Source organism: Sciurus vulgaris (assembly GCF_902686455.1).
Source record: "Sciurus vulgaris genome assembly, chromosome: 6".
NCBI classification, from domain to species: Eukaryota; Metazoa; Chordata; class Mammalia; order Rodentia; family Sciuridae; genus Sciurus; species Sciurus vulgaris.
Genome location: NC_136466.1, coordinates 90,439,135 through 90,466,681, shown reverse-complemented (window position 1 = coordinate 90,466,681; position 27,547 = coordinate 90,439,135). Strand labels below are relative to the sequence as shown.

The 27,547-nt window shown below is 35.4% G+C and overlaps 1 long non-coding RNA gene across 2 annotated transcripts in view; it reads left to right on the top strand.

Annotated features, from left to right (window-relative positions):
• Nucleotides 1-25,544, top strand: part of LOC306663104 — a 130,921-nt gene extending 105,377 nt beyond the window's left edge. For both annotated transcript variants that reach the window (XR_013764351.1, XR_013764352.1), the window contains one exon: nucleotides 25,270-25,544. This is a non-coding gene — a long non-coding RNA (uncharacterized lncRNA). The remainder of the gene's footprint in view (nucleotides 1-25,269) is intronic.
• Nucleotides 25,545-27,547: the final 2,003 nt, after the last annotated feature.

Here is a 27,547-nt window from a genome sequence, read left to right as displayed (position 1 = left end):
CGTTGTACCTTTTTATTTTAACAGATATTGCTATATTACTTACTTGCTCTTGGAAATGTAAAAAAAACATTGTTGCTAGCAATTTACTTGGACCAGCTGGTCATTGGGCCTAAAGTCTACACAGGAATTAAGGATCACATTAGGAAGATCCTTAGCACTTAATTTGGGGTCATTATACTTATGATTGATTATTGGAACATTCTTTACTTACTGTGCAATTTTAGATAAGTTTCTTAACTTTCCTAGCCCCTTTTTTTCCTTTGGCAGAATGGCTTTTGCCTGCCTCATAAAATTTCTTTGGGGATTGATCTGGGTGTGGTGGTTGCATGCCTGTAATCATAGCTACTTAGGGGGCTGAGGCAGGAGGGTCACAATTTCAAGTTCAGCTTGAACAACTTAGTGAGACCCTGTCTCAAAATAAAAGGGTTGGGGATGTAGCTCAGTGGTAGAATGTCCCTGGATTCAATCCACAGTACTATACATGAATGGTTGTTAGGATTAGCTATAATATGAACAGCAGGGTCACTAAGTGGACTCACTTGAAGTCAACTCTGTGTGTTTAAATTTCAGCTCTGCTGCTTATAAGCTGTTTAACTGTGGGCAAATTACATATTTTCTGTTTTATCATCTGTTACATGGGCATGATGACATTCACTCATAGTATTGTTAGAAGGATGAAATGAATAAATAAACAAAAAATATTTAGACTAGTGCCTGACTCTGAGATTAAGTATTTGATAAACATTAGCTGAAAGATATGTATTTCTCATTCTTTCCTCTAATCTTTCTCTTACATACATGTTTGGGGAGAACTTGTATACATATATGCCCACACATGTGTGTGGAGAGATTGATTCAACTGATAAAAAGGCATTGAGTACATTTATGTGCAAGATAAGTAGATGATAAAAAATAAATGTCAATCAGTTTCTTTGCTCACAGAAACATGTAAAAGATGAGCTATATTCACTTATAAATGTAATATAAAGTAGAAAGGGTTAACTGCCATAAAAGGGTCAGAGCAAAAGAGTTCTTTTCTTTGGTTTAAAATGAATTGATGTTCTGGGTGCAAATCCATTTTGGTTGCAGTACAGATAGTTGCTCTGGTTAGCCTGTCTTCTGGCAGAATCTGAAGCAATGGAGCCCAGAAAGAGTAAGATTTCCTGGAGGAAATATTTCAGAGTAAGATTGGGAAGATAGTTGACTGATTGTCAAAATCTATTTTTAAATATTTATTGGATATCCACTTTGTATTGGGCAATGTAGGTACAAAGAACAGGACAGACCTGGTTTCTCCCCTCCAGCAGTCTGGAAGTTGTGTTAATGAAGAGTGTGAACACCCAGAATGAGAAAGAGAGTAGGCAGAAAGAATAAAGTGAAAACTGCTAAAAAAAAAAAAAAAAAAAAAAAAAAAAAGGTAACTTAGCTGGTTACAGTTATGTCTTGGTTAAACCAAATGATCTGATATTTTCCTTTTCTCTCTGTCTTTTAAAATTGAGTCTGTGAGTTAGGCAGAAGTATTAAGAATTGAGCAGGGGTAATAGGGTAGAACATGAAGAACAGGAATTCTGGGAAGAGAAGGTTGCGTATATATGGTTCTTTGCGGATAAGGCTGCCTTTTAATGGTGACATATTATAAATAGTTTAGTTTTAAGCTGAGTAGAAGAGGCCAAGAAGGAAGTGAGGGCTATAGGAGAGGTCAGGCAAGTGGGTAATGGGAGAGAGAATGCAGGGCGGGGGGTTCTGACCACTCAGTGCAGTCTTCAATCATCCACAAGCTGAAATACAGTCTGTCTTTGGGTTGGTGTTAAGCAAAGACAGATGGAAGAGAGAGCAGGGTCCAGAGCAGTTCCACCTCGTGCCCTCACTCTAAGGAGGACATTAGTGTGAAGAGGGAAAGAGGATTCATAGGACAGTTTAAACCAAGAAAGTCTAAATGAAAATGGGTTCAGACCTTTAAAGAGTTACATAATGAAAGAATCAATTGAATTCCATATTTCAAATTTGTTCTCTATCCTTCCCTTCCCTTCCTTCCATTATTTTTTCTTTTCAAAGTATTGATAAGAGTATTTAATTTATTTTTCCTGCTAAATAATTGTACCAGTTATGCTGGTGAAGAAAAAATGGTTATATATGTACCAAGAAGCATTATAAACTTTTCTGATATAAAAAATGCATATCAGAAAATTCAAAAATAATAAAATATACAATATTCTATTTTGTAAAATTTAGAACTGATTGTTCACACAGACTACTTTTACTGACTTTTGCTAAATTCCTCTATTCCTAGGCAGCCTGTGGTGGCAATTGGTGGAAACCATAGTTCTGACACAAATGTCAGATGCATTTTAATTTATATTAACAAATGAAAGTAAAATCAGTGAGGGTATTGTCAGAACTTCACTCATTTATCAATGATGTAAATGACTTCTTTGCTAAATCAGATAATTTTTGATATTGGAAGAATAAGTCCCATTCCAAAATTTATTCACAATGAAACAGTCACAAATAGGATACACTTAAAACTTTAATTCTGCATTATTAATATTTCCTCACTTTCATTATTAATTAATATTTCATCACCTTCTTAAGTCTACACATAAAATAGTAAGTCAAGCCCTGATTGTTAGCATTTACCAGTTTCTGTGGTGTAAATACTTCCACCATGGTGCCACTGAATATGTCATTGGGAATAGACATAAGTAACCCCAGGAGCATAGACAATGGTAAATGTAGTAAAATAATTAGAAAGTGATGATATTTGCATATGTATTACCTTTATTTTAATCGTGTTTTGAAAATTTATTATCTTTGTTTTTAATATAATGAATGGGATTGTAAGTTTATATAATTTAGTTTTAAATAATGGTGGTATTCAATAAATGGCTTGCAAAATATCTGAAAATTTTAATGTGGACTAGAATGAGCCTGCTTTGGAGCCTCAGTATATCTGCCCATCCCTATAAGAGTGTGTGGCCTTCAGGTGATGTCCTGACTTCTTTGTCCTAGAATGGCTCTCTGATCTGACAGATTTTCCAGGGGCCACCAAAGCAAGTGGTTTTTTAAAGGTATCTTTTCTTAGAAAGGAAACTTCTTAATTATGGTTGAATTTAATTATCAAATTTATAATTATTTTTATTTTGGAAAAATGTAGAGAAAAATGTTTATTGACTAAGTTTAGATAATTTAAAAATTTTAAAAATATATTTTTATTGGTTCTTTTTAGTTACATAAAGCGTTAGGATTCATTTTGACATTGTTATAAAAGCATGAAATATAATTTGTTCCTATTCCTTCCTCTTGTCCCTTCCCCTGTTCCCTTTCCTCTACTTTACTTATCTTTCTACTCTTATAGTTTTTTTTTTTAATTTGTGTCTTGTGGATATACATGACAGTAAGATTCACTGTGTGTAATTATACATGTATATAGGAAATTTAATTGGGGTTAATTCCACGGTTCTTACCGAATCTCATTCCTCCTTCCTCTCCATCAATCCCTTCATCTACTCCATTGATCTCTCTTTAGACACTTAATGGAAGAGTAACATTACCAATCACAGGACTGATTTGAACAGTGCATATAGGAAGTTGAATCATACAAGATCCAAACTTCATGAATTCAAATTTCTAAGAAATTAGTAGACATAATGGTATTTTACAAATAATCTAGGCCATTGGGAGTATTGAATATAACATTCTAGATTATTCAGGAGTGATCCTGATTGCACATGATTGTGGAAATGTGCAGTTGTGATAATATGCAGTTTGTCTAAAGTATGAATAACTTTCCAGACAAATAAGGCGGGCAGCTACTTCTAGTGTTGGATATATGTGGAAAAGTTCCAGGACTGAGAAAGAAATTTCCTTGTGCTTGTCTTAAATATTTCAGAATAAATCAAAAGTCAGAGAGAGAACAATAATTCTTGGGTTTATTAGTGTTTAGAATCGTAAACAACAGGTTCTGCTGTTGTTAAGCAGAAAAGAAATTTGTTGTATGATACTGTGTAGTTCACAGGTTCTTTGGGAGACTGAGGGCATAGACTTAGAAGACATGTAACCAAGGTATAAAGCCTAAATAACACTAATGATTTTGTGTCATTGTGACTTTTGCTCCAACAAAAAGCCCTCCTGCCACTACTTCTGGACACAGATACCATAACTTCCACTGCTGAGTCCAGACACTGGATACCAGAATTCCTTCCTCTGCTGCTCCTAGATGCCGGGCAGATGCTACTGTGCTGATCATAAGATGCATTTTGGGTGGTTCCTGCTTATGAACCTGTGTTCTCTTATAAACCGAATTGCATGTGGATTTTTCTTATGGATGAATCTAACATCCTATCTGTTGCACAGGTGCCGACTGGCTGAGTCAGTGGATTTCTGGTTGCTTTGTGGAGGTGTGATAGCAAAGGTTGAGAGCCCCCAAGGTACAGGAAAGATATTCAAAAGATACAGATGGCTACAAAAGGTGAAAAAGATTTACTATTCAAGAACAAGAAAGAATAAGATGTTAAACTCTAAATAATTTGACATGTAAAGGGGTAGGAATTCAATGCTGTAATATTACGCAGTTATGGGTTTTGCAAGGGTATAGTCCTCATGAACATCAAAGGTTTTCTGTATTATGACACATAACATGAACAATTTACAAAAAGTACAAGTATTATTACCAGATTAATGATAAAGGGGATTTATTTGGAACTTGAAAGTTTATTATTTGAAGTAAAACATAATACAGTAGTCTAATTGGAATATCCTTAAGTACCACTACAAGAAGTTCTGAAAAATATGTCTGAAACATTTATGTGCTTGGTACTATGGCACACACCTATAATCCCAGCAGCTTGGGAGACTGGGGCAGGAGAATCTCAAGTTCAAAGGCAGCCTCAGCAATTTAATGAGGCCCTAAGTAACTTAATGAGACCCTGTCTTCAAAATAAAAAATAGAAAAGGCTGGGGATGTGGCTCAATGGTTAAGATCCTACAGGTTCAATTCCCAATACCATAAAAAAAAAAAGCCTAATTAAGTAAGATGCCAAGGTATTTTAGATTTCTGAGTTTGATACAATAAGGAAACAGTTCTCCAGCTAGGGATATCAAACAGGTCACAGGTTAACATCAAAGAATGAAAAAAAATATATATATTTAAAATATATATAGTTTATATAATTCACCAAATAATGAAAAAAATACATATATTTAAAATATATATACTTTTTATATTTTCATTCTTTGGTGTTAACCTGTTATTTATGTAACAGGTTTTATATATTTATAAAATATATCTACTATATATATGTGTACATATATATTTAATAATTGCACTTGATATTTTGACATTCCTTTACCTTGCTGAGTGAACTAAGCTGTTTCTTAGACAAAAGAACTGCATTTTACTTTGTTTGATCCCATTCTGATTAGGACTGCTTCACAACTCTCTATCTCATGGGTTCTCAATAGGAAGTGCTAGTTCAATAGAAAGAATAATAGATAATTTGGTAGCAGGAATGCTATTGATTTCTTAAATTATTTGGAGCTCAATGAAATTCTATTGTATAGCAGTGATGCTTTAATAATGTGCCTGTAGGCTGAAGGTTGCAGCATCTAAACTTTTCTATCACAGAACTTTTCAGAAATTGTACTAAAATTGGGGGAATATGCTATTATAATACTTTTTATTTCCCAATGTATTTGCCCTATAGTAATTAAAAGTTGATCACATATATGAGTTGAATCTAAGGAATGCAGTTTTGTGGTTAAGCAATTTTTGATTATTATTATTATTGTGGAGGAGGTATAATTACACTTAGTTTAAAAAAAAAACTGCTTTGCATTTTACCAACAGCGTAAATTTCACTGAAATACCAACAAATTGTCCTAAAGATAAGTTCCAAATTACCACCTACTTTCTATTTGGGGAGAGAAGAACGTAATCCAGTGTTAAGCCTCTGTCTCTTTAAAACAAAATGTGAGGTGGTGAGCTACGTGGCACTTTTGATTATATGTTGAAACCACACTAAGTCCCTGAAATCCAAGGGAATATTGGACTCTGGTCCTTTGTGCAGAATGCTCACATGAATGCTTACAGGAACCAATCCAGAAGCAAATTGCTGCTGATAGTAACTGACAGCATGAATTACTGCACTCTCAGAGACGCTGCCAGGATCAACCAGTATGATCTCACTTTTGCTCATATGGCAAGCTGAATTTGTGCATGAGCTAGAACAAGCTTCCCAAGTTCAGGGAACGACAAGGTCTCAGCAGTTGTTTGAAAATAGCCAGCATCTTTGAAATGAATCACTGGCATCTCATCAGCTCATACTCATAAAACTAGGGGTTTCTTTGATTAGTTTTTGATCCTAAGCATGTAAAGTCCCTTAGCAAAAGGAGAAACTGACTCATTTGCTCTTTGTCATATGAAACCAGAAAGTCAGTGAATGCTTAGGATAGCATCAATTTCTCCTCAGCAAGCTGACTAGATTCTGGTTCCATCACTTGCTATGGTCTATTTGAAGACTTTCTGCCACTGGTAATTGCATGATGATTCACAATGACTTTCAGAAATCTTCCTTTAATTTAGAATAAATAAAAATATCAATGGAAGAACTATATTCTTCATTAGAAATGCTCAATTTAGTTAAATATATATGATGGGATATGCATTAAAACTTAGTTTAATATTTGGGCATACTGATATAATCAACATTGCTAAAATATAATTCAAATATGAGAAGAGCTCACCCTAAATATATATGCCTCAAAAGAAAAGCAGGAACTGGAAGCATTTATCCAAAGGATGAAATCATAGATACAATATCCACAACCCAAGATCAGTTTTGAGATTTCTTCCATTATTTCAGTCCATTTGAAAATTCACCTAAATAATACCAAAATTACAGAGGAAAGCCCTGCATGATTTAATGCCTTTGCCTATCATTAACAAAATGATCTACTGTTTCTGGGAAAACATGACCTTGTGAGATCTTCAACTGCTCTTGGCAGGTAAAAAGTTTTTGAGGTCATCTTTAAAGTACATTTATTTTTAATTCTCACATGTACACATGCTTTCTGTTAAAAGTAAAATATTCAACAAAATTATTATTCACTTCTTATTTATTTTAGAGAGCTCTTACTTCTCCTGAAGCAATGATCTCTTTGAAAATGGGACCTTTTAAAATAGATGGGAAATAACTTCTTTCTCCAGTCCGAGTATTGCTTTCTCTAGAAAAGGTAATGGACTTCAACCCTTGCAGGCCGTTTCTTCCAAGTCTGCACTGCTCTAATGGTAGCCATGAGAGAGAACAAGGAAGGATGGACAAACTGTGTTTGTCAGGGGGAGCCTGGATTGGTTGAGGACAATCTGAAGAGAAGGTTTTCAAATTGGAGAGCCCCTCCTGTCCGGGAAATGTTGGTGCTGGACATAGATAATCCCAGCATGGTAACGCAGGGTAATTCCATGTGGTCATGGGTACACAGAGGAGCAAGCAGTACTTCTCATTTTGGATGTTCCACAAGCCTATCCTATTCAACAAATTTAAAACTCAACTGATTACTTTCTGCACCTCCTCCTGTGTTTGTGATCTCAATAAAAACTCCCACCTTCCACCCTGGCAGGAAAATAGAGAAACCTGGGGTTCCCTTTTGACTCCATTATGTCTCTTGTGGCTTTGTCCCATAGACAATTAATCACTGATTACTGTTTAACTTAATCTCTCAAATTTTCAAATTTGCTCCATGTTGTTCATTTTCATACTAAGTCCACATGTTGTCTCCTTTACAAATAAGTCTCCTAACTTCCCCAGTATTGTTTGCTCTAGTCTGATCTCCTTCCTTCCTTCCTTGGGAATTGAATCTGGCGGCACTGTATCACTGAACTACACCAGCAGCCCCTTTTTATTTTGATACATGGGCATGCCATGTTGCCAGCACTGACCTTGAACTTGCAATTCTTCTGCCTCAGTCTCTTGAGTTACTGGATTACAGGCATACTACACCATGATGGGCTTGATATCTACACTTTCTAAAATACATATCTGATAATCTCGTGCTTTTGCCTAAAAGGCTTCCCATTGCCTTTAAGGAAACAAAACAAAACAAAACAAAACAAAACTAAGCTCCCTTGAACGGAATGTTGACCTTTCAATCAGCAATCTCTCCCATCCCGCCTCTCCATAGGTTCTGTATTGGATGCCCTCTCCTTCCCCTTTTTCTCCTGGATAATTCCTACTTGTCTTTCACATTTTGATCCAGTTATCTCCTCCTGGAAGGCTTCCCCTGATCCTATCTCACAAAATGTTCCTGAAGGATCTCATTATGATCACTGTGCTAGTACATTGTGCATCTTGAGGGTAAGTTAAGTGTTTTCATTTTCCCAATACAGCAGCCAGCACAGTGCTTGGCACATGGTAAGTAAATGAATACCTGGGTTTAGGGATTAATCAGAGAAAGTCACACAGAGAAGGTGGAGTTGAGGTGACTCACACTCGAGGGAATAATCAGCAAGATAGAGAATGGTATTTAAGGCAGAAAGAATAACACAACATGTATGGGAGCATGAGAGAGTTTGCCATGTTTAGAGAACTACAAGTGGCTCAGAACTGCAACATTACAAAGGTTGCGGTGCAGGATCCTGTGGTGAGCTATGTTCAGGAGTTCCATGTTTGTTATAATCGGCAACCAGCTTCTCTCAATGGCTGGAAAAGCTTTTGGAGGCTGTAGGGAAAATGGTGGAATGAGACAGACATCATTACCCTATGTACATATATGATTACATGAATGGTATGACTCTATATTGTGTTCAACCATAGAAATGAAATGATGTACCCCATTTGTATACAATGAATCAAAATGCAGTCTGCAAAAAAATTAAAAGCTAAATTAAAAAAAATAATAAAAAAAATTTTAAAAAGAAGAAATGTCCAAATAGAATTCCACAGTGGGTACTTACATTTCCAAATTAGCCCTTTTGACACAAGATTTACAATGCAGTTTAATTTTGATACTTATGAAAAATTATGGAATTGATACAAGAATATTTGTTCATAGTAGACCATGAGACTTGCAGTCAGGCAGTGGGGTAAACATGTCTTCTTTTAATATCACCAGCATATCCCGGGACCATGTGTAGAACTTCCTTGGAAGTAGCATCAAGTCTAATGTTAAGAGTATGAACTGGGAGCCAAATGGCTCCTCGCGCCCTCATCTCCTTGTTTCCTTCTCACGGATCCTGCCTGTGAAATTCTTCAGTAGGGATGTTGTGCTGAAGTGTTTACTCTAGTGAGCTTTTATTTCTAGTGAGCTTCTTATTTCCATTTTTGCTTTTAACTGCTTGAAAATATCTTCTAACGTCAAAGAAATTCAATATAAAAATGAGAAAAGGGAAAATTTGAAAAACAGAATAGAAAGGGATGGATACTTTGAAAAAAAAAAGTTTAAAAAAAGGACTATAACTACTATGGTAAAGAATGTTTAAGAAGTACCAAAAACCACATATACAGTTTTAGGTAAAACAGGTTATTAGTGTAAAGGAAATAATTAACTACCGGAGTTGCAGCAAATTGTTTAAGTGTGATTTTTTGTGTGCAAACAAAAGATTCAGGAACAAGTAAGACAAACTTGGAGCAAGTTAGTGAGCAAACAGACTTCCTGACCTTGCCAGAAGGTTCAATTATATTTTCCTTTGGACTGCTGGAAAAGTTCAAACTGCATGTAGAACCAAGCCCCAAAGAAAATGATCAATTCATTTAAGATAATTTTTCTATATGCTGATTAATATGCTTATATACAAAGTTATTATTGAATACTTAAAAAAACCATTCTGCATGTTTTCTTTACTTGCCATCAGATAAGAAGAAGAAGAAGAAGGCATGAGAGTTTCTGTTATCTTTATAAAATGATCAATCTGTTATTTTTCTTTTCTCTGATAATCATTTGAAATCCTCATTTGGATCAAAATTTTCCAGATTATTTTAGTTCCTGATTTGCTTTTGTTAGAAGAGTACAAAATTTATGTATCAGGATTTTTTCCCTCTAGAGTCAGTGCAAAACTTTCCTTCCTAGGGTGTGACCGGGACCTGGTGAGTTTCCAGAGCCTGTGCATCAAGGCCTGCCTTTGTCCTTGCCTCCTTCTCGGCCTCCTTCCTAGGGCTGCTGTCACTTTCTGATGTGGACTTGGAACACAGGGTGGCAAAAGGTCTCGAAGAGCCTCAGTTAAACTTTCAAGGAGGCTAGCAAGACTTGCAAACTGCTGTTTGCCACTTTTCTCTCTTCACTGCATAACTGACTCAGATCTTTGTTTCTGAGAAGAAGAAAACAGGTGCAGGTAGATGGGTCATCACAGTGATTTAGTGGTAGACATCAATTTAGGAAGAACACAACTTCCTTAACTCTTTCACCTGTGTTTTTATTTTTCCCAATATTTGGTTTATGGTTATCTGTTCTTTAGGGGAACAGGAATAAATGTCATTTTAGATATTAAGTGTACTTTATATACAAATAACTCTTCAACTTTTCATTTGTACTTAGTTGCATAAACATGCAGCTATCAAAATAGACAAGTTAGAGGTTATTCTAACAGTGATTTTTGTTGTTATATAAACGTACTAAAGGAACATTAGAAGTGGAAGTGTTATTTGTTACTTTTTAAAGAATTGGAAAACCTTAGTGGCCAGAGTTTTCAAAGCACAGCATTTAAAAAATTTTAATAACATGAAAGAAGACAGCAAGGGTTATGTTAACTTCTTATTTATAGGTATAATGTTTAAATAAAGTTCTCAGAATTTAAAAATTGTCTTTCACATTTAGTAGCCATCTTTAACTTCTTTAATGAGGGTCTTAACAATAAAATCTTTCTAAATTTCTGTTTTCTCTTCCTGATAGCTATTTTCATGTTTTATGCCTTCAAAAATAGCCCTTGGGATTAGAAGTTTCTCTCAGATTTCCTAAGGTGTCTCCTTGTTGTGCTCAGAACACTGTTGATAAGGCTTCTGGTGATTTGAACTGGAGACTTTTGACTGATAGATTTGGAAGTAAGGTCCTGGGTAAGCTGTGGGTTTCACCTCTTGAATCCACCCATGAATTGAGTATAGAAGGGAGAGGAGGATTAAGTATTCTTTAGGGAACAAGAGTTTATTGTACCCTAGGATGCAATTGCAGGGTGAGTATAAAGGAAAGCATTTAATCATGGAGCATGATTTGGGAAAAGATGTATTGAATGTTAAAGCAAATGTAGGTAAAGTTTGTGTTCATCCAAATAATGATAGATGTCACATTTATTGTATAAATATTGGATACCGCATGTGATATACAAAGGTTAATGTGGAATTCCAATACAGTGTAGATTAAATCATTTATTTGTTCAACAATTTATTGAGTATAAGCTAGATGCTATGGGACATTGAAAAAATTTTAAGCAAACACACTATAGTCTCTGTTATAAAATAGTCTAATTTAAAAATATATCTGTGTATATACAATATTAAGTAAAAGAAAGTACCTACTTTTAAAATATTACTATTTCTGTTTTGATGAAAATTGTATATAGGTAGATAACTGACTATTTACTAGTTCTCTAACTACTTAATGTAAAAGAATGAAAAGCTATATAAATAATTCTTCAATAATTTATATAATGTATTAATCAAAATAGCTTAGCTGATATACTTTGGCCACGTAGAAAAGATTTTCAGAAGAAGACATCTCCAAAGAGACAAGACATCTCCAAAGAGACATTTGGATTTTGTTTCATAAACTGAAAATTTTAGTTCTATTATTAATAACAATTTACTGTTAAACATTACTTTTATTATTTTTTATTGTCTTGTATTTTCTTCTGTCCTCTCACCTTTTTTTCGGCATAGTATCCAGAAGAAAGAGCTTCTGGATCTGCATTGATGCATTGAAAATTTGGCTCCCATCCTGGCTCTGTTCTTCGTGGTTGTGCAACCTTGGGAAGTTACATTTATCCTCTTTTGGCCTCGTTTCTTCATCTGTAAAATGATAGGATTATATTGAAAAATAGTTATGGTCCCTTCCAATTTTAACATTCTCTGGTTCTTTAATCTTTTGGATTTGAGGGTAGAATGTAGACACATAGACATGAACATATGTTGAAATATGTTATTAAAAATACAAACAACCCGGAATTTTGGATTTAGTTGGAGTTATGAATGAGTTCTGGTTTGCTTATACCACAATACAGACTTCTGTGTTCTACTAGATTTATATTTTACCAACTCATCTTTTCCAGGGATAAATGCATATGTATGGGTTAGTGAGGCCTTTATGATAAACACAGCATTTAATCACAGAAATTTAGGGCCATCCCAAGCCATAGATAATGACACTGTCCTTGGCCAGGGCAGGTGCAGCTCTGATAATATCACTCAGATTAAGTGCAACTGCATCACAGCACTAGCCTGCAGGCATCCTGCTGACGCAAGGCCTGGGATCCCAACTCCCTTCTGACACCTCCCCTCTCAGTCTTTCTAGATCCCTCCCTGAGTTGGAAGCACTCTCTTCTTTATGCTCCAATTCTCCTATGTTCAGTCTGGGATTAAAATTAACCGTGTACAACTCTCTCTTGCTGGGTGGTTTGTAAGCTTCCTGGGAGAAAGGACTGTGTCTTGTTTATGTTTGTGCTTGCTATAGTGCCTCCCACAGAGTAGGCATGTAGAAATTTTTGTTAGATAGTTCAGTCAGTATCTGAAACTACTGAACTTAAAAATAACTATAAAAGAGTCATCTTTTTTCTTCTCAAGTCCCAGTGCAAGGTTAGAGACTCCAGGGCACACGGAAAACTGAGCTTTGTGGTGGCCATGTGGTTGGTTTCTCATGAGGAGTCCCCCCCTCTATTAAGCTATGGGAATCTAGGCAGTTCACTCAACAGGAAAGTAGATTTTTGCCTGGGGTTCTCTGAAGGGACTCCAAATACCTTTGTGGTTACTCAAGAAATGGCATTCTCTCCTGTCAGTCAGTGAGCCATTCTCCCACCTAAGGTCTTGCACATTCTCCCACAAAGCCTGGCTATGCATTATACTATGCCCTGGTATTTATGACTTGCTGTCTATATAGGCCTATGTCTTTATATTGCAAAAAGAGGTGCTAACCTGAGGAGTGAGATAACAAATTTAAAAAATGATTTACTAGTAACATAGACTGCTTTCCTTTTTTGTAGATCTCATTCTCTCAGAATCACTTTTAACTTCAATTTTTTTCTATAAATCTGGTAATGTGCTTATATTGAGATTTCTTGACTGCCTATTTTAAATATTTTCTGCTCTGAATCTGACTTTCTGCTATGAATGCTGTGGATTTGACTTAGTGAAACACTACTCAGCTTTTGTTTTTATTCTCAATATCCGATATTGTTAATTTTAGTTTTTCTGCTTACTTTTGTAATTTTTCTATGTCTGTGATAAGTAGATTCTTTTTATTGTTCCATCAACTTTAGATTTATCTCTTGAATGAATATCGTGTAAGATGGCCATAATAATTCCTGCTTCTTTCCCTCTACCTTGTCTTGTTCTCAACCCACCTTTAATATCCATCAGCTAAACCTTTTCTTTTTCATTTTATGGTTTTTCTGTAAATGTAATTAAATTTTTATAGATTTATTCTAAAACCAATTCAGAGTTTTCCATCCAAACTATGTAAATATTTAGTACTATAGATTCAAGTAGACTGCTACTTTCTGCTCTGTTTTCCCCCCCATGGATTCAATGTTATGATCCTGATTACTTGGATGACAGAGATTTTGTTATTGAAGCCAACTAGATTGTCTTTCACTGCACTTGTTAAAAAGAATACCACACTGGTTGCTTCATATTTGGAACTTGTTTCTGTGTAGTAAAATTTTTTTGTAGATTATAATCACTATTTCTTTTTTCTTGTTGAGAAAAGAAACAGTTTCTTCACTATATCAATAAAATTTTCAGATTTGTATTCATTTCCCCAATTAAAACCGTATGTTCTTCAGAGGATCTCGCAGCCTTCTACTTTGTAGTTTAGTTTGGGTGTTGCCTTCCATGCCTTCTATGAACTATTACCCTGGGGTTTCTTTCTTTTTTGGATCTTTTCCACTGTTTTGTGTATCTACCTCCTCACCTTTCTGGTTTTTACCTTTACTTTGTTGGAGTATGTTTACAATTATTTTCATCAAAAGGATTTGGTGAGGAGGAGGGCTGCATGGGTAGTGGTCTTCTTTGCATATCCAAAAATGTTTTTACACATCCTCACATTTGCTTATTCATTGGGCAAATACTTCTAGGTTCAAAATCATTTTCCTGGAACACATATGATATTTCTCAGGGCTCTCTTGTCTTTGTCAGTATCTGTCTAGAATGAGTCCCTTTAGTTTCATCCTGCTAGGCCAATATTCACTAGCTCTTTCAGTTTGATGACTTGTGCATTTTTTCAGCTCCAAGATATTTTCTTTCTTTCTTTTTAAAATAATTCACTTCACGTTCCTCTATTTTCTCCATTCTCTATCTGGAACCACAACTGATTGTATGTGAACTTTGTGGATTGATACTTTATGGCTCTTATCTTCTCTCATCTGTTTTAATTTTTTGTTTTTCGATTCTAGGTTCTGATTTTTTTATTTTGCATCCATTCTATGAACTTTTTATTTTTTTCATTAAATTTTTTGAGCTAACTTTTATTGTGCTCTATCCCATTTTTATAGATGCATGTTCTTGTTTTTATGGTCACAACGTTATTTAAAATCCTGAAGAATTTAATTGGGAAAAATTTTAAGGTTTACCTCTGTTCTTTGCATTTCTAATGTGTTATCCTGGGTCTGTTGCTCAGTTTTTATCTTAATATTTCTCTTTAATTCTCTTGGTATTTCTTATAAGTCTCGTGATGCTTGCCTATTAGTTCTTGTTTTAGAATGAATGTTTAGGTCAATTATTCCAAGGGTGGGGCACATAGGTTTCCTTGGTTGATATGAAAGTGAGTTCTTTTCCCAGATTACTTCTCCCTTGAATTGAAGGCTATGTATATAGGGACAGCTTATAATCTTCAGGTTTTGTACAGGGAGTAGGCAGGGGACTGAGAAACTGGAGTTCTAGCAGCCTGTACTTTGCCCAGGCAGTTTATGCAGTGACTTCAGTCACCTGTGCTTGCTTATCTGGAGTAGTGATTGCTGGGCTGCTTTTCCTCTGCACCAGTGGTCCCAGGATGTGAGGACATGTGGGAAGCAGGGTCAATCATAGATAGGGGAAGTTTCCTGAAGATTTGTGATGAGCCTGTTTTCACTGTCCCCTATTCCACCTGCACTTGGAGCTAGGGACCTCTATAGTACTCCACTGGCAATTAGGTACCAACTTTGTTGTATCCCATTCTGCTGTCTGTGTGGCTGCCTACAGTGCCCCATTTTGCAAATCCAAAGGATTCTGTCTAGTTTCTATTCTTAGGAAATTGTCGATCTACCTCTTTTCCCTTTGCTGTTAGGCTTCATTCCCTTTTGGATTTCTTTGGGTCCTCTTTGTAGTCTCTGCTCACTATCTTGAACTGCAGCTCCTTTCCCGTACTTGACCCGTGGGATGCTAGTTCCCAGGCTGATGAGTGCTTTAGCAAGCTTTGGAGAGAGTGTTTCTTGGAAGGAAGAAGGCTACCCCACATGAGTGTAAGAAATTGTAACTTCTGAATCTCAGCAGAAGCAGAAAAACTACTTCTGACTCACTTTAAATTATAAGATCCAATATCAACAGGCATACGAGGTACTTATAAGTCAGGTATTGTTTTAAGTATCGCGCGCACACACACACACACACACACACACACACACATATACACGATGCACACTCAATCCTCCCTAGCAACAGAAATAATAGGAAAACACTCTGTCCTCATTTTACAGATGAGGAAACTGAGGCACAGGTAACTAAATAACTTGTACAAAGTCACATATGTCATAAGAAAAGGATCAAGATTCAAATTTCATCTCCCAATTCTGAGCTCTTAACTTTTATGTTATATTTTTTTCTCACATGCTGTTAGAAAATAAACCACAAGTATATCAAAAGGGTAGAGCACCAAATAATACCTGGTGGAATATATTCTTTTAAAAATCAATACATTTCAAGATCAAAAAAATGAGTCTAATTCCATGGTTATGAGGAGGGCTGAATTGTGAAATTCTGACTACACAGTTAAAAATATTTTAAAGAAAGAAAATAGGCAGACAGGTAAAAGACTCTGCCACCTGCTTGATAAGACTGGAGGACATCCATGTAAATTATGGATGAGAAAACATAAAACAAGGAGAATACAAGTAATAGGACAAGAATTTCAAGAGAGTTAAAGCCAAGGATTCGCTGAGGCTGGCAAAAACCACCAGAGACAGCAGCAGCAATTTTTATAGCTATTTTCAGAACAATAGATGAAAATTATAGGTCCATTGCTTTAGAATGATGGTATCATGTTAAAAGAAAACACTGCACTTCCGCTTTTCTTCTGTCTATACCAAGAATAATGATGGTTAAGCTGGCAAAACTGAGAGATCAATGAATTAAGATGTCATTGACATCCATGATAAGAGGTTAACAATGGCTTAAATATTTTAGAAGAATTCAAATCCCCTGGATAGAGAATTCCACTTACGCAATAAACAATGTCACTGACAGAATCATAGAACTATCATATTCTTTTGAGAAATTTTATAGAACAGGGGAAAATTTCAAAAGAATGGAGGCCCCAATTTCCAAAAGGATGGATGTGATAGGTTGTACTAAGTACCTTTTCCTGCAGTCACTTTACATGGGACCCCTTTTACAGGAAGAATGTATTTCTTACCCTATCAGTGTCAGACTTGGCCATGTGTCTTGCTACAACTAATGGAACAGGAGAAGTGGCTTGCCAAGCAGAAGCCACTTCTCAGGAGAACTCCTGTTTTCTGCCATCTCTCTCCTGCATCTGCCACAAGATCAGCAGTGTAGTTCAGATAGCAGCTGCTCTTTCAGCTGGGTTCTGGAATAAATGTGATATGAATCAGTGTAATAGCAAACACACAAGTAACAATATTATCTTATAAGCCATGAGATTTTAGGGTTATTTAGGGTTATTATTAGCACATTCTCGCCTATTCTGACTCTTTAGGATATAAACAGTAGGTTCTGAAAACTACTAACTAATCTTAATGTTGATATTTTCAGGAAAAAAATAATACATTTTTAATTAGAAAGTGTGAGAGCTTATAGAAAATGAAAAATATACTGCCAGTGTAATTTATGTCAGTGTATGTCAAACCGCTTTTATTCCTCTTTTTTTCATTTGGTTTTGTTTTCTGATAATATTCTTAGGGGTATATGTAATTCTACAGATACAATGAAATATATATTAAACATTGTGTTTGAAGAATTATGTCATATTATTTTTTTAAAGGTAAATTGATAAACATTCACAGTGATATCACCCTATATTTGCTGTGACAGTGTGTATTATGCCCTACTGGAAAACATGGAGAAATGTGCTATGGATGAGTATAGGTAGGCGATATCATGCTGGATGGACAAGAGACTTGGAGAGAAAGCTTTAGGAAATAATCCTTGTGTCTTAATCTGTTTAAAAATATGTTATCAGTTATTTGAATAATACCACATATATTATGTATGTCATGTTTTCATAACATGTGACCCATTGTATAAGATACTCTCTGGAAAAGAGATGCAATATGTTGGATGGCAAAAGTAGAATAAGAAATGATGCTATCTATTGAAAAGATACTGAAACCAATGTGATAAAATTTATAACTTGAGGCCATATAACTTGAATAAATGCATAATTGGAAATTGTATTTTAAAATGTCAGTAGGTTTGTGTGAATATCCACATGTTGGAGTTTAGGTAAAGTCAGATAGCTTGGATAGGTCCAAACCTCAGTGTGAGGGTAACTCTATAAAAGTGAGGGTGATCTCAAGCTTATTAATGGATTCTTAAATCCAGATGAGAGGATTTTTATATACTAGTTTTGTATTAATACATAAACATATAGTTCTGGCCACTGTCCTTTAGTAGAGATCAATAAACTGATCCCAAAATCAAGAGTTTTGAAATCAGTTTATAGGGTTATTTAATCTATGAAGGAAGAGCAAAAATGGAGTTGTACAGAAAAAATAAGTGTGTCTGAATTTAAAACGAAAGATGCCTGGCCTGATAAGAGAAAGGATTTAAGGGGAGCCAAGGGTAACAATCACAGACATGTTCATATCTAAGGAAGGCAGAATGCTGAACATCAATATACAAGATCTTCCTGACTGCTCTCTCATACCTGAGCAGATGCCTGCTCCTCCAATTAACCCTGTTCCCTGAAGATAATGTTATAAAGGTAGAGAAAAGACACACTGAATAAATACACATCATGAAAGTCTTTCTGACCCTGAATGACCATCACAATTATTTCAGGGCTTTTTAAAAAGGCAGATGCTGGACTGTGGTTGTGGTTCAGTAGTAGAGCACTTGACTAGCAAGTGGGAGGCACTGGGTTCGATTCTCAGCAAATGTAAATAAATGAATAAAGTAAAGGTCCATCAACATCTAAATTTTTTTTTTTTTTAAAAGGCAGATACTGAGAGTTAACCCCAGCCCTACTGAACCATAATTTCTGATGATGGGTCTTGTTCAGTTGGTTCCAAGATCTAAGGATAATGATACGTGAGTCACAGTATCACGTGCTGTGCTGGATGTTTTAGAGGCAAGGGTTGGATCTGAGAACACTGGCATATCAACAAGTGAGGCAAGTCTAGGGCAGTGGTCCCAGATTTTGGTCTTTAAAGACCAGTATAATTTTAAAAAGAAATAAATGTCCATCAACATAGAATTGCTGTCTTTTTATGATAACAAACCAACCAAACAAATTATCTATTATCCTTATAGTTTCATTTAAAAAAAAAGAAAAAGAAATTCAACTGAAGAATCATAGTATAGGGAAGAAAATAAAATTCTCTTAGCTCAAATATGTTTAGTCTTGTCATTTTTACTTCTTTTTCTCATTTCACCATGGATTGGTGACACTTTCTTCATAATGTGGTGTCACATGATGTGTTAGCATTTGAGAGCCACCAGGATAGGTTATATACACTTCAATATGGCCTTTGACAGCATACCACTCCATTGCTCTATAGGACCAAGTGGCTCATAAGCCAGTATAGGGATTCTAGTTCCTGCAGTGATGGAGGGGAAAGCTCTGGAAAGAGTACCTGGATGGTGTGGTTGGGGTACACAGATACTTTAACTGATAAAGGATTTATGAGAGATTATTTGTGGATACAATCTGTTTACCTGCAGAAAAAACTTGTGGGGAATCTGAAAGTCCTATTAAAATACATAAAGGGCTGTCATGTATAACTTTACTGTAATAGAGGGCTGAACTAGACCTACTAAAGGAAGTCACTAGAAGACCAATTTCAGTTTAATATAGGCAAAAGCTTACGACAATCAGATTTTTCCTAAAGGTTAACATACTATGTAAAGATGGGTTTGCCCCATCTGTAAGAGCTCAAGGTACAGTTGAGTAACAATTTGTTAGGATGCGGATGAAGGGGTTCTGGACTGAGTTGAAAATGACTAAAACTACTGTTTTCTAACCCCTGCAGTCTCTTGGGGAGCCTTTCCAACAAATATGGGTTCCTGGACCTCAACTTGGATCCATAGGAACAGAATCACCTTAAACAGGGCCCAAGAATTTGTATGTTTAATAAACTCCCAGGAAATTGTTAGAATTGTCTACATCTTTGGAAAATAACCAGATGAAATGAACTCTAACAACTTGAAGCATCTGTGATGACAGATTCTATGATTCATATAAACACAGTATGTTATTATGGTATCAATATTTGAATATCTACTTAACATATTTTATTATTGGTTCCTCAAAAGTTATTTGAAACATCCAGTTATCTGAACATCCACACAATCTGAAAGCATTCATTCGTTTTTAAATGAAGGTTTACATCAAGCTTGAAAGAGGAATTAGTTTCACATGATAAAAAGAAGTCCATGGTACTAATTTTGAAATATAGATGTGTTAAACTGCCTAACATAATGTTTGTTCCCAAATTTTTTATGTACAAAATCCATGATTCATTTCTTCCAATCTCAAGTTGCATATTGATGATATTAAATACATGTTTATTCCTACAAAGAGAACATTTATTGGATCTTTTGTTTTTTTGAAATAATTTTTCATTTTCATAAATGTGTCATTCTGTTATAGCTTGAGTGTCCCAATAATTGAGTTATTAGGAAGAAAGGCAGAGTGGGCCTAAAGGCCCTCTCACTAGTTCTAGAGTCTGAAGTTGTCTTTGTTGAGTTTCTATTCTGAAACTCTCTATGTAGGTTATTTGAGCAGTTTTCAACCATGGAGAAAGGCTAGCACCTGAATTACAGGCCAGAAGAAACTAGACAGAAGCATTGATCAACTGAATATATAGTATCATTGATGGAAACATTTTAAATTTCTAACTCCAGAGAAATTTTTTCTAGTACACTTTGAGCCATCCAACTGCTAAAGAAATACATTGTCATAAAACATTTTCCTTTTCTTCTTTATGTTCTAGGTTCTGTTTGGTTATTATTCATTTACATAACCATCAGATACCTAGTGGGAGCAAATGATGCCAGGTTCAATGTTGGGTACTGTATAAACATAATCCTCGCTCTTTCAAAGCCATGTTTAATAAAGGGAAATTACAATAACATGCAAACAAATACATAGGAATTTTGGTTGTAAAGAAAATTAATGGTGTCAGAGAATTGTTGGGAGAGCCTCCTTTACAGAGGATAGTTTAGGAAAGTTAGTGATATTTGAGCCAAGACTTCAGCACTGATTAGCCATGAGAAAAATAGTGCAAAAGCACTTAGGCAGGAATCAGCTGAGGAGCAGAAAGGTCAGTTTAGTGTCTTTATAATGAAAAACTGGGGACATAAGATGGGACCAAAAAGAAAGCAAGGCCAGATAAGATAGGATTTTATAGGCTATGGTAGAATTTGAATATATTACACACACACACACACACACACACACACACATTTATATATTCTAATCTGGGAGTGATATATCTTTGTTTGTTATCAAATTCAATCAGGCTCTGTGTAGAAAATGGACCATAGTAAGGTAAGAGGGAATGAAGAGGACTTGCTGGAAGATGCCACAAGTCTAGAGTTGACATCTGCCTGATGGAGCAGTGTTTTAATTGAGAATGTTGATGAAAATTGTATATATACTCCTTTAAACAGACATTCTCAATGAAGAAGGACACACATAATGACTCTCACAAAATGATTGTGATGATTGTGTGTGTGTGTGCATGTGTGTATACATGTGTGTGTGCCAGGTCCTCACATGTGCTAGACAAGTGTTCTACCTCTGAGCTATATCCCAAGCTCTTTTTTTTTTTTTATTGGTGCACATTCATTATACACAGTGGTCAGTTTCATCGTGGCATACTTGTACGTGTGTGTAACATAATTTAATCTGTTTCACTCCCCAGTTCCTCCCCTCCTCCCTCCCAATAATCCTCTTTCTCTACCCCATTGGTCTCCCTTCTATTTTCATGCCATCCTTCCCCCGCGCCCCTTTTTCCCCTCTAGCTTCTACTTATGAGGAGAAACATATACTTGTCTTTTCAAGTCTGACCTATTTTGCTTAACACCATGTGCTCCAGATCCATCCATTTTTCTTCAAAGGGCATAATTTTGTTCTTCCTTATGGCTGAATAAAATACCATTGCATATACATTCACGTTCTCTTTATCCATTCGTCTGTTTATGGACACATTGCCTGATTCTATAATTTGGCTATTGTGAATTGTGCTGTTATAAACTGGGGCATGCATGTGCCTCTAAAGTCTGCTAACTTTATTCTTCTGGATAAATACTGAAGAATGGTATAGCTGGATCCTATGACACCTTAATTTTTAGTTTTTTTTTTTAGAAACCTCTATACTTATTTCCATAGTGGTTGTACTAATTTGAAATCCCACTAGCAGTGTATAGGAGTTCTTTTTTCTCTGCATTCTTGCCAGCATTTACTGTTATTTATATTATTGATTGTCATTCTGACTGGAGTGAGAAGGAATCTCAATGTCGTCTTAATTTGCATTTCCCTGATGGCCAAAGATGTTGATCTTTTTTATCTTTCATAGAATTGTTGGCTATTTGTATTTCTTTTGAGAAGTGTCTGTTTAGTTCATTTGCTCACTTATTGAATGGATTGTTTTTACTTTTGTTCTTTGGTGTTGAGTTTTTTGAATTCTTTATATATTCTGAATATTAATCCTCTGTTTGAAAAGTAGTTGGTACAGAGTGTTCTCCCACTCTGTTGTTTCCTTTGCTGTACAGAAACTTTTTGATTTGATTCTACCCCATTCATTAATTTTTCTGGTTTTATTTCCTGAGCTATAGGAGTCCTATTCAGAAAGTTGTTTCCTGTGCCTATATATTGGAGTGTTTCCTCTGTTTTCTTCTTGTAGTTGCAAAATTTCTGTTCTTATACTTAAGGCTTTGATTCATTTTAATGTAATTAAATTTTTCTACATACAGTTTTCCAGCAACATTTTCCCCAGCAACATTTGTGAGTGTCTTTTCTCCAATGTATGTTTTTAACACCTTTGTTGAGAACAAGTAAGAAAAAAAATTCCAAAACCAGTAGAACGAAAGAAATAACAGAAATCATAGTTGAATTTAATGAACAGAGAATGAAATAAAACTGCAAAGATCAATGAAACAAAGAGTTGCTTCTTTATAAAGATAAACAAGATTAATAAATCATTAGGTGAACTAATAGAGTGGGAGGATGGAAAAAGACTCAAATTAATAAAAAGGAAATATTATACAGGCACAACTGATATTTAGAGACAAATTAGGGACTATTTTGAAAACTTATATGTCAGTAAAACAGAAAATCTAGAAGAAAGGGATTATTTCTAGATAAATACAATCTACAAAAATTGAACCAAGAGGATACAGAAAACCTAAATAGACCAATTACAAACAAGGAGATCAAAATAATAATAAAAAGCCTCCCAATGAAGAAAAACCCAGGACCAGATGTATTTATAGCTGAATTTGATCAAATCTTTAAAGTACTAATACCGATGTGTCTCAAATTATTCTATGAGATAGAAAGGCAGGGAGTGCTTTTAAACACATTCTATGAAGCCACCCTGATACCAAAACCAGATAAAGACACAGCAAGGAAAGAAAATTATAAACCAATATCCTTGTAAAAATCCTTAATAAAATAAAATAGTTGCAAATTGAATTCAGCAACACATTAAAAAGTTCATACACCATGATCAAGTTGGTTTCATTCCAGAGATGCAAGGATGGATCAACATTTGCAAATCAATAAATGTAATTCACCACATAAATAGAACCAAGGACAGAAATCACATGAGCATATCAATAGATGAAGAAAAATCCTTTGACAAACTCAACATTCCTTCATGAAGAAACTTGGGAATGAAGGAACTCACTCAACACAATAAAGGTTATATATGACAAACCTAAAGCCAACATCATATGGGGAAAAAAACTAAAAGCATTTCCTCTAGAATTAGGAACAAGACATGAATGTTCATTCTTAATACTCCTATTCAATATAGTACTTAAAATTTTAGTCAGAACTTTTACTTAACCAGGATGAAGAAATAAAAGGGATGAAAATAGAAAGAAGTGAAATTATCACTGTAGATAAGATACAAAAGTCTCCATGAGAAGACTTTCTAGAATTGATAAACACGTTCAGCAAAGTAGCAGGATACAAAATCAATACACAAAAATCAAAGCTTTTCAATACACCAATAATGAATCTATGGAGAAGTAAATCAGGAAAATAATTCCATAGCTTCAAAAGAAAAAAAAAGATCAAAAACAAAAACAACCTAGGAAAAAAACTAAACAAGGAGGTTAAAGTCCTCTACAGTGAAAATTGTGGAACACTAAAGAAGTAGAGGACACTGGAAGATGCACTAGAAGGTGGAAAGATCTCCCATTTATGGGTATGTGAAATTAATATCATTAAAATGGTCATATGACCCAAAATAATCTATATATTTGTGTAATCCCCATGAAAATTCCAATGATGACATTCTTCAAAAAACTAGAAAAATAATCCTAAAATTCATATCCAGATGAATTTTATTCATAAAAGATCCAGAATAACCAAAATAATTCTGAGCAAAAAGAGCATTGCTAGAGGCATCATAATACCAGATTTCAAATTGTTCTATAGATTACCAAGACATAGTAACAAAAACAGCATGATACTAGCATAAAAACAGCTAAGCAGATCATTGAAATGGAAAAAAAGCTCCAGAAACAAACACAGAGCTATAGTTGTCTGATTTTTTGGCCAAGTTTCCGAAAACATGTGTTAGAGAGAAGAGAGCCTTTTCTCTTCTTTTGAAACTGCATCTTGCTAAATTATCCATGCTGGTTCAAACATATGCTTCTTCTGCCTCAGCCTCCCAGGTAGCTGGCATTACAAGCATGCAACACCAAGTATGGCTACAATGTGAGTTTTGAACCTGTATTTTTAAGCCTTAAGGTCCATATGTCCAGCATTATCATTAGTTTCGTTTCTTCCTGGTCTTAGCCCCTCCATCTCCTTCATGGTAATCAGTGGGTTAGGGTAGGTCAGGAGGACTTCTTCACTGTCAGGGCATATGTCTCAGTTAAAATTCAAGACCACTTCTTAGTTATTTCTGCCATTATTGTTTTTCTTTCCATAGGTTTCTCTTTCCTAGTTTTTAACTTCAATTTTCTCTGGAGACGAACACAGGTTATGGTGTGTGGCCTTCTTCCCTATTTAGCTGTCTGCTTTGAAAAATCTTAATTTTTATGCTGTTTTAAGCACCGCCCCCCACCACCACAGGAGACTATAAAGATGAATAAAAATTAAAAATTAAAGAAACATTTAGAACACTACTTAACTTATTTTACTCAGGGAAGAGAAAGTATGGGACACTACCATTCCTTTCTGTTGAACCTTAAGCACAGTGGGAAGGGGTTATACACATTTTTAAAACATTTTTTTTTTGAAGGAAACTCATGTTGGCATGGTTGTTGACAGCAGTATAATAAAGCTTAACATTTATTGAGCCATTGGTATGCAATAAGCACTGTTGTTAGTGTTTTCAAAATGAAGTATATCCTTTTTGCAGAAGAGGAAACTGAGGCACAGAGCCATTAAAGTATTTGGGTCAAAGTCCCACAGACAGTGATGGACCAACCAAAGATTTAAATTGAGTTTCTTTCTCTTTTCTAGGCAACACTGCCCCTCTAAGCAAGAGGACCTGACAATCCATACAGAGGAAACTTTGCAGGGCTGGGCTGAAGAACTCTCTGCTTGATCTATGTGTCTGGCCTCCCTGCCTCCTGAGGAGGCCATTTCTCTCTAGACTCCATTTACTCAGTACTCAATCTGGTTTTGCTTCTGGGCATCCACTTTGCCTCAATCTCCCCCTCACTGGAGCCTTTATTAATAATTGTCTCTATTAATTTTTGTTGCCAAAATTAAAATAAATACACCCTCTCTTATTATCCCTGTCTTTGTCATTAAGTTTCTGACTTGGATTGTTCACTATTCTTTGCTTGAACAGCTATGGTTCGCTTTTCTGAGGATCCAGGTATTGTTTTGAAGGACAGGACAGTGGAGGTCCCTAAGCGTGAGGGAGACAAAGCTTTCCTCCCCGTGGTTTGTCCACTTAGGTGATGAGCACGTTCATTTATTAGCTTGTCCTTCTCACGGGTGTACTCTTGGTCATAGCAGACTCCAGGAGATGACTTGTCTTGCTACTGAATTTTCTTCATGTGTTTTTTTTCTAAGTACGTATGAAATTATAGTCTTGAGCTTTCCTTTTTCATACACAAACTAATCATTATGAAACCCAATAATGATCCCTAAGGGAAAAACCACACGGAGTGAAAAGGCTCAGACGTGGAGGGAGGGTGTTGGACAACAAGACACCGTTCCGGGACTGTAGAGACAATCCTCTGCAAGGTTCAGTCAGTTGCATTTTTAAGACTTGAAGCTGTTTTTCAATGTTATGCCATCGTCTTCCCCAGAACATTACACGCTGTGATGTGCATTTTGCATGCTTCGTATCATTCCTGAGTCTACAATTGTTGAGCATCATGTGCTATTGATTTGAGAACTTAAACACAGAAGAGACGAAAGTTCCCAGAAAAATTTGAAATACTCTGTAAGCCAAAGGAACTGGTTATCTGCAATACCTTTGACCAAACCTTTTAACATTTTATTCTCAACTCGTATATAACTACAGTATGGTTAACTTGATTGTTTTTCCCTGAATATGATGAGGGAGTGTAAGTAAGAAGTTTCCTTTAAACATTGAGATTTAAATATGATTTCTCGTAATATAGAAGACAGGCACACCTCAGTATTTTAGTTTTGAGAGAGAAAGATTTTAGTGTTTGGTTTTATAGATAGTGTGGTCCTATTTTGGGCTAAGAACCAGGGAAAATAGACAAGGGAAAGTTCTGGGAACATTTGCCTCTCCAAATAAAGGGTAAAGATCTCTCTCTCTTTTTAATCTTCTAGCAAAATCTGTTTTTAAGAAAGACTCAACTATTCATTTACACCAAAGTGAAAATGAGCAAACACAACCTAAAATACGAACTTTCACCACGTAAGTTGTAGTTTCACATAGATCAAATCTTTAAGTGAAAGAAAGATCTTCCAGTTTTTAATCTCTGTATTTGTTTCTTTTTCTCTATATTGTACTTTCCAAAAAGGGGGTTTCAGGCAACATACCATATAAGAAAATAAATTTAAAAGTAAGTAATTGAGGCAGGGTGTGGTGGTGGTACTAAGCAAGGTACTACGCAACTCAGTAAGACCCTGTCTTTAAATAAAATACAAAATAGGGCTGGGGATGTGGCTCAGTGGCCTGGTGCCCCTGACTTCAATCCCAGGTATAACCGCACCCCCCCAAAAAAAAAAAAAAAAGAAATTGAGAACATTAGGATGACTTAAATATTGGCAATTTGAATTTCAGAGAAAAGGGGACGAAACACTTTAATATGTTGTTATTGTTTATAAACCCTATTTTTACCTTCAAATCTTAGTGGAACAGGGATAGAATGGGGTTACCAACTCCACTTATACAGCAAACATTTCAACACAGGTTACATCATTTTATGGTAAAAAAAAGTGTTTTTATCTCTCAGCTTGTTTGGGGCATTTATTATAGTTTATATGATGTTTATATGATACCTGTGCTCTAATAGGTCTGTATGCTTTACTCCTAACCTGTCTCCCCCTCCCCCTTTGTTGTTATCCTTATGAGGACAGGATGTCAGAGGAGATGAAATGCTCTCTTAGGAGAATCGAGAAGGAAGAAAGCAATAGATCTCTTTTACAGATAGATCTATTTTGAGATTTGTCAAGGATTATTGCTTAGGATCCAGAATTCAAACTGATCACAGGGAAAAGTTCAGTTTTACCCCCATTTGAGTAAAAAGAATCCCAGAGACTTGAGTAAGTCTCTAGATGTTATGTTTACTGATCAGAAAGAGATTAT